A 12,797-nucleotide genomic window follows, 5' to 3' on the forward strand; every position below is an offset into this window, starting at 1 on the left:
AGCGCCACAAGCAGATCCGTATTTCTACGGCTGTTCCGGATTAATTCCGTAACAGTGCTTTTTGTAAGCCGCCTTATAGAGAGTACCTGGGTTTTATAAACAATGCATTCAATGCAGTAGCGTAAGCCACTTCTCATGTCGATTGTATCGCGTACCAGGCCCGAATGGCACGAAATGCTCTGTTGTCCAGCCGAAATTAACGACTTGCATTTCTTTAAATTGCAGACAGCCATTATCGCGATATTCCGAACCGCAGTGACAAGAGAATGAAGCTTCACAAGTACAAGAGAGAGTTAGCGAGCGGGAGAGAATGAGCGGGAGTGAGTAAGCTGGGGGAGCGTAAGTTTTTGATGTTCCAAAAACCAAGTTTTATGCGGCAGTGCCGGAGAGAAAGAAAAGAAGAAGGCAATTTGAAAAAACAATAACAACAAACACTGCACAGAGACTAGACGTGCAAACTAATTTTGTTAATTTAAACACAAAACAATCACTACGCACTCGCGAAGCGAACGGATGTTGTTAGGGACATAAAAAGTTATACAGATGTATGAAAATATGAATTTAAGCCCGATGGTTTATGGACAAAAGGAACAAAAATTCGGAGCGCAAGACAAAAACACGACCGTTCACTGAAAGAGCGAAGCTAATGATTGATGCTAGATAAAAATTTTAACTGAGATCATCCCGGCCAAGAAATAATATCTGCGTGGAAAAGGAGTAATCAGAAAAAGAATTGTGATCTTGTCCGGAGTTTGGCGGACTTGACCCGGTCGATCGCAGTACCACTTGGGGGAGTTACGTCACCAGGGAGCTGGATGAGATTGGCCGCCCAGAGTGGAATACGGTTTTCTTTTTTAGTATTTGTTTTTATGTTGTGTCGTCCATTTATTTATTTATTCGAACATTATATTTGTTGAGGAAATTAATCACTTATAGAAATAACATATTTATTGTATTAATTACACCATATTTATCTATTCACTTGAATTATATTTGTAATACGTATTTATTGTCGCAAGGACCTGAATTCACTGCGATCGATTTCTCATCCTTATTTTATTCATTTTTGTATGATCGTTATATGAAACAAGAACAATAGAATAATGCGAACATAATCGCAATTGTATTGCTGATACTTGTGAATCCCACGGAGATTTGGATCGGCTGAAGAGAGAACTCCTAGGTAGGGACCGAAAGAAGCAGACATCCTAAAATCCAATTTATATCGGGCGTTATGAGTCCCCTTCCTGGGAGCAAAATTAACCTGTTAATAGCTGTAATTAATAAATAGTAATAGGGGAGGTAAAGATGTCGATGATCGTCTACGGCTGCTTAGGATGGGAGGGAGCGCTGAGGTTTCGGTTTCACCCCTCGAAGCCCACAACATAACCGATGGCATCCTGGGACCTGGGAAGAGTATAAGAGTGGGTTAGTTTCGGTGTGTTCAAATGTTTGTGGGTATTACAGCTAATTACATTTCTTCAATGTTTTGGCCAGCTGCAAGGCCGTTGTTGCAGCGAGGTGTGTTGTGAGATACAAACTTCGGTTTGTTTATTGTTGCGTGTGTGTGGGAAGGGTTGAGTACCTACACAGTAGCGCTTGTAGTTAACCAGATGTAAAATATGGTTAGCGCCATCTAGGTGTCGCTCTGCGGTGCGGGATGTGACAAAGGAAAAGCGGAAAGGAGAGCAACAGACCTTTCCCCTTCTCTATATCACCTACTTGGCTATGGGTTGCTGCCACATTTTTGGCGTCTAAATTATTCTGTTCTAATCGTGGCGTCAAAGGTGTAAGTTGTGCTGGATGAAAACATATTTTCAAAATTTAATTTTTGTGCAAAAGTTATCCCCGTCAACTCAGCGAAACGAAAAACAGTTTTAAATATCCAGCGGTGTACTATGTTTTTAAGGCGTAGGGTTTGGTGGAATAAAATTTAGCTTAAAATTCATTTTATTACAGTTTTAAATATCCACCGCAGTGCTAAGTCCTAGCTGGTAAGTTTTTAAAGCATAGGGTTTGGTGGACTAAAATTTAGCGCTTAAGTTGCGACCTAAAATCAATAGCATATTAATTGAGCGCATATTGGCGAAAGAAAAATCGAAAAACGCACCAAAACGCCGAAGTCTTGCAATGCCATGCTTTGAAAAAATAAAAATAAAAACAAATTAACGAGCGAAAGTGATGATGGAAATGCAGAGGCCAAATTGAGTGGTTTAAAATTTTGAGTGATTTTGTGATTTCTGCCCGGAGACTCGATCGCATTTTTTTGTGTCATTTTGTTACCCCTTTAAATGCACTAAAAGAAAAGTAAATTACTGGGTACGTTGGTGCCAAAGAGAAAAACATATTATCTAAATTTCCAGGTCTGTCTCAGGAAAGCTCTTTCTTCGAGGAGGACTCCAGCAGTAATTCAGTGAGCGAACAAGAGTTCCTAATACATCTATATGTGATGCTATAATAAAGAAAAGATCCCAAATTAAAAATAAAGAAAAAACGAATGCGATTTTAAGAACCCATAACTATTTTAATGTTAGCGTAACTGATAAATCAAGTCATGAACTAAAAGTTTAAAGTTAATCAAAAAAAAAAAGTGGCAGAAAGTTATTTAGATAAACGAAGAAAATATAAAGAAATTTATTTGTGGTTTTTTTGCTGCTCAAGTTTTGTGGCCATGTGTCACATATTTTTGCCAAAGAAATCTGATTCGCCTTTGCATTAGTTCTAGAAAAAATTATAAGTTTTGTCGTTTCTAATTTCATTATTTTATTTATTTGAATCCAAACTCATCGCATAAGAGCCCGCATTTATATTTAACTTTTATATAAACCATATTTATATCCAATATTTTTATACCAATTTTATCTATATATTATATCTTTATATCGTTCTCCTTTTATATTTATTTTACTACGTTTTGATTTATACCGATGTATATCGTTTAAGCTGTCCCCATGCATTACCAGTACTTATACCCGTTACTCGTAGAGTAAAAATTTGATGCTAGAATAAAAAGTTTAACTGAAATGTATTGGTTTCGTCAATACCTATCGATTGACCCAAAAAACGTTTGCCACGCCCACTTAAACGCCCACAAACCTCAAAAAATCGTAAATACTCGTATGAACGTGGATATCTCGGAAACTATCAAATACAGAGAATTGAGATCTCAGACTTAGATTCCGTAGTCTTGCACGCAGCGCATGTTTGTTACGCGAATACGCCCACTCTAACGCCCAGAAACCGCCCAAGCCTGTGGCGCCCACAATCTTCGTGCTAGATAAAAAATTTTAACTGAAACTTATTGGTCTCGTCAATACCTATCGATTGATCCACGCCCACTCTAACGCCCATAACGCTTAAGTCTGTCTACCGCCGGTAAGTGGCGCATTTCAGTCTCGCTTTGCTGCTTGACTATCTCCATTTCCCTTTGGTTCCTTTAGCTGAGTAACGGGTATCTGATAGTCGAGGTACTCGACTATAGCGTTCTTCCTTGTTTTAATCCAATTTTATTATGTAGTGGCCATGCGTTTGTGTCATTTTCTTTACAGTTATAAATGCATTAAAAGAAAATTAAGTTACTGGGTACGTTGGGCGCCATAGAATAATAATGATAATTAGAATATAATTATAAATGTAACGAACATTCACAACTATTCAGGCCAAGATATTTTCTGAAGAAGGGCTCACGCGCATTGTTCTCCGGCTTGGCTCGTCGACTAAAGGTGAAGGTAGTTGCTACTTCTTTCGTATAGCCTATTTTCATTACTAATTCTAAAATAATCGCGTGAAAGGACAAGCAAAAAAGGGGACAAAATGCTACACATTTTAGCCAGACATTACTGAAATTGTACAGAATTTAAAACTAGTGGATCTAGTGCACTTTACCTAATCTTTGAACACCTGAAAATCTCGGATGTTGATATAGATTTATATCGCCCTCCCTTCCTTTGACCGTTCTGTTGCCAACCAAAATCATATTTAATCAAACGGTCCTTTGGTGTTTAGGGGTGTTAGGGTATCATATTATGCCGAGTCAAATATTCGAGGAATTAGAACATTATAATTTTTTTATTTAAAAACAAGGAAGAACGCTATAGTCGAGTACCTCGACTATCAGATACCCGTTACTCAGCTAAAGGGACAAAAGGGAAATGCGCCACCTACCCCTGATCTCAATATATGGTTATGTGGGCGATAGACAGATTTAAGCGTTATGGGCGTTAGAGTGGGCGTAGCACGCTGCTGAAACAAACTTGCGCTGCGTAAGAAGCTCAGGAATCTGCATGCCATAACAGTAGCCTAGCTCTTATAGTTTCCGAGATCTCAGCGTTCATCCGGAAGGACGGACCGACGGACATGGCTAGATCGACTCGGCTAGTGATCCTGATCAAGAGTATATATACTGGCCATTTATCTGAGGTCGAAAACGCTTCCTTCTGCCTGTTACATACTTTCCGACGAATCTAGTATACCCTTTTACTGTACGAGTAACGGGTATAAAAATCCTAGTCTAAAACTAAAAAAAATGTATAAGCTATAAAAAAAATGTACTAATGTTAAAACTTATCTCTAAGTTTGAAACTAGCTAGGTAAAGCGAACAAAATTCATAAAACGAGTGTTTCGTTTGCGAGGTCGATGACCTCCGCTGATCAATCGAGCTGTCAGAACTGCTCGAATACACAGTAAAAGTCAAATATTGATTGACAGCAAAAATATGAACAAACATAAATTTGAATAAATAAAAATCAAATAACTTCGTAAACAAAAGAAGCAAAAGACATAAATATCATAAATTAATTTAACATCGGACATAAATATTCCCCCTCTGACAAACCTAACAGAGATAAGAAAAGTGCATAGAGAAAAAAAATTAAATGCAATTGCATGCACCACTTGCAGACAGCGGCTAGCCAATCGTACGACCTTCGCGACAATGCCTATAATCCGAGCCGCCTGCTTCGCGCTTTACAATTGCGGAGCATGTTAGCTATGCCTTTCATCGTGGTCAGTGAATCTTTATGTAAATAAAATCCATTGCATATCCAATGCGAATTATGGCAAGCTGATCTGTCTGATGAGTAATTAGGTTACTCCTGTTATATTTAAATTTTTAAATTTTGGTTCATTAATTGTGGTCAGGCAGCGAAATTATAACAAAAATCACAAAACCTGGAGTTCCTATGCGTTTAATGACCAAACCTATAGAGTTAAAATGAAAGGGTATAATAGTTGGGCTTTTCTTCCTCTTCTTAAAATTTTTGGTCAAGCGTGGACGAATGACTCATCTCTTTGGACACTGTCTCTTCGTTTCCGAAGCGCTTGAGTGAAATTCTAAGTGAGGTTCGAAGCTGAATTAAGTGAAATTATCTGATCTGTCTGATGAGTAATTAGGTTGCTCCTGTTATATTTAAATTTTTGATTTTTGGTTCATTAACCGTGGTCAGGCAGCGAAATTATAACAAAAACAAGGAACAACGCTATAGTCGAGTACCTCGACTATCAGATACCCTTTACTCAGCTAAATGGAGATATGCAAGCAGCAAAGCGAGATTAAAATGCGCCACCTACCGGCGGTAAACAGATTTAAGCGTTATGGGCGTTAGAGTGGGCGTGGCAATTTTTTTTGGATAAGTCGATAGGTATTGACGAGACCAATACATTTCAGTTAAAATTTTTTATCTAGCATGAAAATTGTGGGCGCCACAGGTTTGGGCGGTTTGTGTGCGTTAAAGAGGGCGTGGCAAACTTTTTTTGGATCAATCGATAGGTATTGATGAGAACAATACATTTCAGTTAAAATTTTTATTCTAGCATCAAAACTGTAGGAGCCACAGTTTTGGGCAGTTTGTGGGCGTTAGAGTGGGCACTCTTCTGAAACAAAATTGCGCTGCGTAAGAAGCTCAGGAATCTGCACGCCATATCTCGATAGCCTAGCTCCCATAGTTTCTGAGATCTCAGCGTTCATCCGGACGGACAGACAGACGGACAGACGGACATGGCTAGATCGACTCGGCTAGTGATAATGATCAAGAATATATATACTTTATGGGGTCGGAAACGCTACCTTTTGCCGGTTACATACTTTTCGACGAACCTAGTATACCCTTTTACTCTACGAGTAACGGGTAAAAATACATTTCAGTTTAAATTTTTATTCTAGCATCATAACTGCAGGAGCCACAGTTTTGTGCAATGTGTGGGCTTTAAAGTGGGCGTGGTACCCTGCTGAAACAAACTTGCGCTGCACAAGAAGCTCAGGAATCTGTATGCCAAATCCCAATAGCCTAGCTTTTATAGTTTCCCAGATCTCAGCGTTTATACGGACATGGCTAGATCGACTCGGCTAGTGATCCTGATGAAGAATATATATACTTTGTGGGGTCGGAAACACTTCCATCTAACTGTTACATACTTTCCGACGAATCTAGTATACCCTTTTACTGTACGAGTAACGGGTAAAAAAACGTTATAATCGAGTGCTTCGACTATCAGATACCCGTTACTCAGCTTACCAACTTTGAACTGTTGACCAATTTCTAACTACAATTTTACATTTAATATTTATTTTTTGTTTATTTATACATATTTGCTTTCAATTGTGTTATTTAGGCTTTCCATTAACGTACAATTATTTTTTAAGGGCCTTGTTTTTTCTTGGTTAATTTATTTTTAACCTTCGACGCATTTTTACTTGTATATTTGAATTTACATTTAAGAGCTGTGTATAGCCCCTTGCGGGATGTTTATTGACACAAAACATTTTATCCAGCCATTTAACTTTATTATTTTCAAACAAGGAAGAACGCTATAGTCGAGTACCTCGACTACCAGATACCCGTTACTAAGCTAAATAGAGATATGCAAGTAGCAAAGCGAGATTAAAATGCGCCACCTACCGGCGGTATACAGGTTTAAGCGTTATGGGCGTTAGAGTGGGCGTGGCAAATTTTTTTTTGGACCAATCGATAGGTATTGACGAGACCAATACATTTCAGTTAAACTTTTTATTCTAGCATCAATTTTTTACTCTACGAGTAACGGGTATAAGTACTGGTAATGCATGGGGACAGCTTAAACGATATACATCGGTATAAATCAAAACGTAGTAAAATAAATATAAAAGGAGAACGATATAAAGATATAATATATAGATAAAATTGGTATAAAAATATTGGATATAAATATGGTTTATATAAAAGTTAAATATAAATGCGGGCTCTTATGCGATGAGTTTGGATTCAAATAAATAAAATAATGAAATTAGAAACGACAAAACTTATAATTTTTTCTAGAACTAATGCAAAGGCGAATCAGATTTCTTTGGCAAAAATATGTGACACATGGCCACAAAACTTGAGCAGCAAAAAAACCACAAATAAATTTCTTTATATTTTCTTCGTTTATCTAAATAACTTTCTGCCACTTTTTTTTTGATTAACTTTAAACTTTTATTTCATGACTTGATTTATCAGTTACGCTAACATTAAAATAGTTATGGGTTCTTAAAATCGCATTCGTTTTTTCTTTATTTTTAATTTGGGATCTTTTCTTTATTATAGCATCACATATAGATGTATTAGGAACTCTTGTTCGCTCACTGAATTACTGCTGGAGTCCTCCTCGAAGAAAGAGCTTTCCTGAGACAGACCTGGAAATTTAGATAATATGTTTTTCTCTTTGGCACCAACGTACCCAGTAATTTACTTTTCTTTTAGTGCATTTAAAGGGGTAACAAAATGACACAAAAAAATGCGATCGAGTCTCCGGGCAGAAATCACAAAATCACTCAAAATTTTAAACCACTCAATTTGGCCTCTGCCTTTCCATCATCACTTTCGCTCGTTAATTTGTTTTTATTTTTATTTTTTCAAAGCATGGCATTGCAAGACTTCGGCGTTTTGGTGCGTTTTTCGGTTTTTCTTTCGCCAATATGCGCTCAATTATTATGCTATTGATTTTAGGTCGCAACTTAAGCGCTAAATTTTAGTCCACCAAACCCTATGCTTTAAAAACTTACCAGCTAGGACTTAGCACTGCGGTGGATATTTAAAACTGTAATAAAATGAATTTTAAGCTAAATTTTATTCCACCAAACCCTACGCCTTAAAAACTTAGTACACCGCTGGATATTTAAAACTGTTTTTCGTTTCGCTGAGTTGACGGGGATAACTTTTGCACAAAAATTAAATTTTGAAAATATGTTTTCATCCAGCACAACTTACACCTTTGACGCCACGATTAGAACAGAATAATTTAGACGCCAAAAATGTGGCAGCAACCCATAGCCAAGTAGGTGATATAGAGAAGGGGAAAGGTCTGTTGCTCTCCTTTCCGCTTTTCCTTTGTCACATTCCGCACCGCAGAGCGACACCTAGATGGCGCTAACCATATTTTACATCTGGTTAACTACAAGCGCTACTGTGTAGGTACTCAACCCTTCCCACACACACGCAACAATAAACAAACCGAAGTTTGTATCTCACAACACACTTCGCTGCAACAACGGTCTTGCAGCTGGCCAAAACATTGACGAAATGTAATTAGCTGTAATACCCACAAACATTTGAACACACCGAAACTAACCCACTCTTATACTCTTCCAGGTCCCAGGATGCCATCGGTTATGTTGTGGGCTTCGAGGGATGAAACCGAAACCTCAGCGCTCCCTCCCATCCTAAGCAGCCGTAGACGATCATCGACATCTTTACCTCCCCTATTACATTTATTAATTACAGCTATTAACAGGTTAATTTTGCTCCCAGGAAGGGGACTCATAACGCCCGATATAAATTGGATTTTAGGATGTCTGCTTCTTTCGGTCCCTACCTAGGAGTTCTCTCTTCAGCCGATCCAAATCTCCGTGGGATTCACAAGTATCAGCAATACAATTGCGATTATGTTCGCATTATTCTATTGTTCTTGTTTCATATAACGATCATACAAAAATGAATAAAATAAGGATGAGAAATCGATCGCAGTGAATTCAGGTCCTTGCGACAATAAATACGTATTACAAATATAATTTAAGTGAATAGATAAATATGGTGTAATTAATACAATAAATATGTTATTTCTATAATTTCCTTAACAATATAATGTTCGAATAAATAAATAAATGGACGACACAACATAAAAACAAATACTAAAAAAGAAAACCGTATTCCACTCTGGGCGGCCAATCTCATCCAGCTCCCTGGTGACGTAACTCCCCCACGTGGTACTGCGATCGACCGGGTCAAGTCCGCCAAACTCCGGACAAGATCACAATTCTTTTTCTGATTACTCCTTTTCCACGCAGATATTATTTCTTGGCCGGGATGATCTCAGTTAAAATTTTTATCTAGCATCAATCATTAGCTTCGCTCTTTCAGTGAACGGTCGTGTTTTTGTCTTGCGCTCCGAATTTTTGTTCCTTTTGTCCATAAACCATCGGGCTTAAATTCATATTTTCATACATCTGTATAACTTTTTATGTCCCTAACAACATCCGTTCGCTTCGCGAGTGCGTAGTGATTGTTTTGTGTTTAAATTAACAAAATTAGTTTGCACGTCTAGTCTCTGTGCAGTGTTTGTTGTTATTGTTTTTTCAAATTGCCTTCTTCTTTTCTTTCTCTCCCGCACTGCCGCATAAAACTTGGTTTTTGGAACATCAAAAACTTACGCTCCCCCAGCTTACTCACTCCCGCTCATTCTCTCCCGCTCGCTAACTCTCTCTTGTACTTGTGAAGCTTTATTCTCTTGTCACTGCGGTTCGGAATATCGCGATAATGGCTGTCTGCAATTTAAAGAAATGCAAGTCGTTAATTTCGGCTGGACAACAGAGCATTTCGTGCCATTCGGGCCTGGTACGCGATACAATCGACATGAGAAGTGGCTTACGCTACTGCATTGAATGCATTGTTTATAAAACCCAGGTACTCTCTATAAGGCGGCTTACAAAAAGCACTGTTACGGAATTAATCCGGAACAGCCGTAGAAATACGGATCTGCTTGTGGCGCTTGAGTCGCAGCTCACTAGCCGTATGCTATCTGAGCCCGATTTCCCTAAGCGTAAAAAGATCGCGGACCACGGTAGCCGCTAGTGTAACTCTCTCTGGCGATCCGGGGTCTGCAGCACAGCAGTCGATCTCAGCCGCCGCACAAATGGTACTGAGATCGAAAGCTAAAAAAGATTCGCCCGAGAAATCTGTTATAAATAAAACAATAATAATTCCAAAGCCGCATGTTGACTTAACGTCCGGAGTACCGAATTAAACTGGTAGTGCAGCCGTAAATGCCGTCGTACCAAAACCTGTCCCATGCGTGGACATGTAGTGCGGGTCTTGGAATAGCTTGCGATTCAGGATTGATGAAACTCAGGCTTACATTTAGTTTTATATGTTTTGGCGGAGTCTAAATAGCATTCGCACAGCGAACACTGGCGGGTTTCCGCGCCTTCGGCATCATCCATATTGTATATAAAAACAAGGAAGAACGCTATAGTCGAGTACCTCGACTATCAGATACCCGTTACTCAGCTACTCAACCTACCCCTGATCTCAATATATGGTTATGTGGGCGATAGACAGATTTAAGCGTTATGGGCGTTAGAGTGGGCGTAGCACGCTGCTGAAACAAACTTGCGCTGCGTAAGAAGCTCAGGAATCTGCATGCCATAACAGTAGCCTAGCTCTTATAGTTTCCGAGATCTCAGCGTTCATCCGGAAGGACGGACCGACGGACATGGCTAGATCGACTCGGCTAGTGATCCTGATCAAGAGAGGTCGAAAACGCTTCCTTCTGCCTGTTACATACTTTCCGACGAATCTAGTATACCCTTTTACTGTACGAGTAACGGGTATAAAAATCCTAGTCTAAAACTAAAAAAAAATGTATAAGCTATACAAAAAATGTACTAATGTTAAAACTTATCTCTAAGTTTGAAACTAGCTAGGTAAAGCGAATAAAATTCATAAAACGAGTGTTTCGTTTGCAAGGTCGATGACCTCCGCTGATCAATCAGCTGTCCAACTCTCTGTCCAGAATTACTCAAGAACTGCTCGAATACACAGTAAAAGTCAAATATTGATTGACAGCAAAAATATGAACAAACATAAATTTGAATAAATAAAAATCAAATAAATTCGTAAACAAAAGAAGCAAAAGACATAAATATCATAAATTAATTTAACATCGGACATAAATATTCCCCCTCTGACAAACCTAACAGAGATAAGAAAAGTGCATAGAGAAAAAAAATTAAATGCAATTGCATGCACCACTTGCAGACAGCGGCTTGCCAATCGTACGACCTTCGCGACAATGCCTATAATCCGAGCCGCCTGCTTCGCGCTTTACAATTGCGGAGCATGTTAGCTATGCCTTTCATCGTGGTCAGTGAATCTTTATGTAAATAAAATCCATTGCATATCCAATGCGAATTATGGCAAGCTGATCTGTCTGATGAGTAATTAGGTTACTCCTGTTATATTTAAATTTTTAAATTTTGGTTCATTAATTGTGGTCAGGCAGCGAAATTATAACAAAAATCACAAAACCTGGAGTTCCTATGCGTTTAATGACCATAGATAGAGTTAAAATGAAAGGGTATAATAGTTGGGCTTTTCTTCCTCTTCTTAAAATTTTTGGTCAAGCGTGGACGAATGACTCATCTCTTTGGACACTGTCTCTTCGTTTCCGAAGCGCTTGAGTGAAATTCTAAGTGAGGTTCGAAGCTGGATTAAGTGAAATTATCTGATCTGTCTGATGAGTAATTAGGTTGCTCCTGTTATATTTAAATTTTTGATTTTTGGTTCATTAACCGTGGTCAGGCAGCGAAATTATAACAAAAACAAGGAAGAACGCTATAGTCGAGTACCTCGACTATCAGATACCCTTTACTCAGCTAAATGGAGATATGCAAGCAGCAAAGCGAGATTAAAATGCGCCACCTACCGGCGGTAAACAGATTTAAGCGTTATGGGCGTTAGAGTGGGCGTGGCAATTTTTTTTGGATAAGTCGATAGGTATTGACGAGACCAATACATTTCAGTTAAAATTTTTTATCTAGCATGAAAATTGTGGGCGTCACAGGTTTGGGCGGTTTGTGTGCGTTAAAGAGGGCGTGGCAAACTTTTTTTGGATCAATCGATAGGTATTGATGAGAACAATACATTTCAGTTAAAATTTTTATTCTAGCATCAAAACTGTAGGAGCCACAGTTTTGGGCAGTTTGTGGGCGTTAGAGTGGGCACTCTTCTGAAACAAACTTGCGCTGCGTAAGAAGTTCAGGAATCTGCACGCCATATCTCAATAGCCTAGCTCCCATAGTTTCTGAGATCTCAGCGTTCATCCGGAGGGACAGACAGACGGACAGACGGACATGGCTAGATCGACTCGGCTAGTGATCCTGATCAAGAATATATATACTTTATGGGGTCGGAAACGCTTCCTTCTGCCTGTTACATACTTTCCGACGAACCTAGTATACCCTTTTACTCTACGAGTAACGGGTAAAAATACATTTCAGTTTAAATTTTTATTCTAGCATCATAACTGCAGGAGCCACAGTTTTGTGCAATGTGTGGGCTTTAAAGTGGGCGTGGTACCCTGCTGAAACAAACTTGCGCTGCACAAGAAGCTCAGGAATCTGTATGCCAAATCCCAATAGCCTAGCTTTTATAGTTTCCCAGATCTCAGCGTTTATACGGACATGGCTAGATCGACTCGGCTAGTGATCCTGATGAAGAATATATATACTTTGTGGGGTCGGAAACACTTCCATCTGCCTGTTACATACTTTCCGACGAATCTAGTA

General features: G+C 38.8%; 1 long non-coding RNA gene across 1 annotated transcript; it reads right to left on the bottom strand.

Annotated features, from left to right (window-relative positions):
* Window positions 1–892: 892 nt before the first annotated feature.
* On the bottom strand, window positions 893–1,870 carry LOC139355104 (uncharacterized). Its single transcript, XR_011605835.1, has 3 exons — window positions 1,476–1,870; window positions 1,327–1,407; window positions 893–1,264 (listed from the first exon to the last, which is right to left on the bottom strand). It is a non-coding gene; the product is annotated as an uncharacterized lncRNA (long non-coding RNA).
* Window positions 1,871–12,797: the final 10,927 nt, after the last annotated feature.

The sequence above is a fragment of the Drosophila suzukii genome, unplaced genomic scaffold (genome assembly GCF_043229965.1).
Source record: "Drosophila suzukii unplaced genomic scaffold, CBGP_Dsuzu_IsoJpt1.0 scf_9, whole genome shotgun sequence".
In the NCBI taxonomy this organism is placed as follows: domain Eukaryota; kingdom Metazoa; phylum Arthropoda; class Insecta; order Diptera; family Drosophilidae; genus Drosophila; species Drosophila suzukii.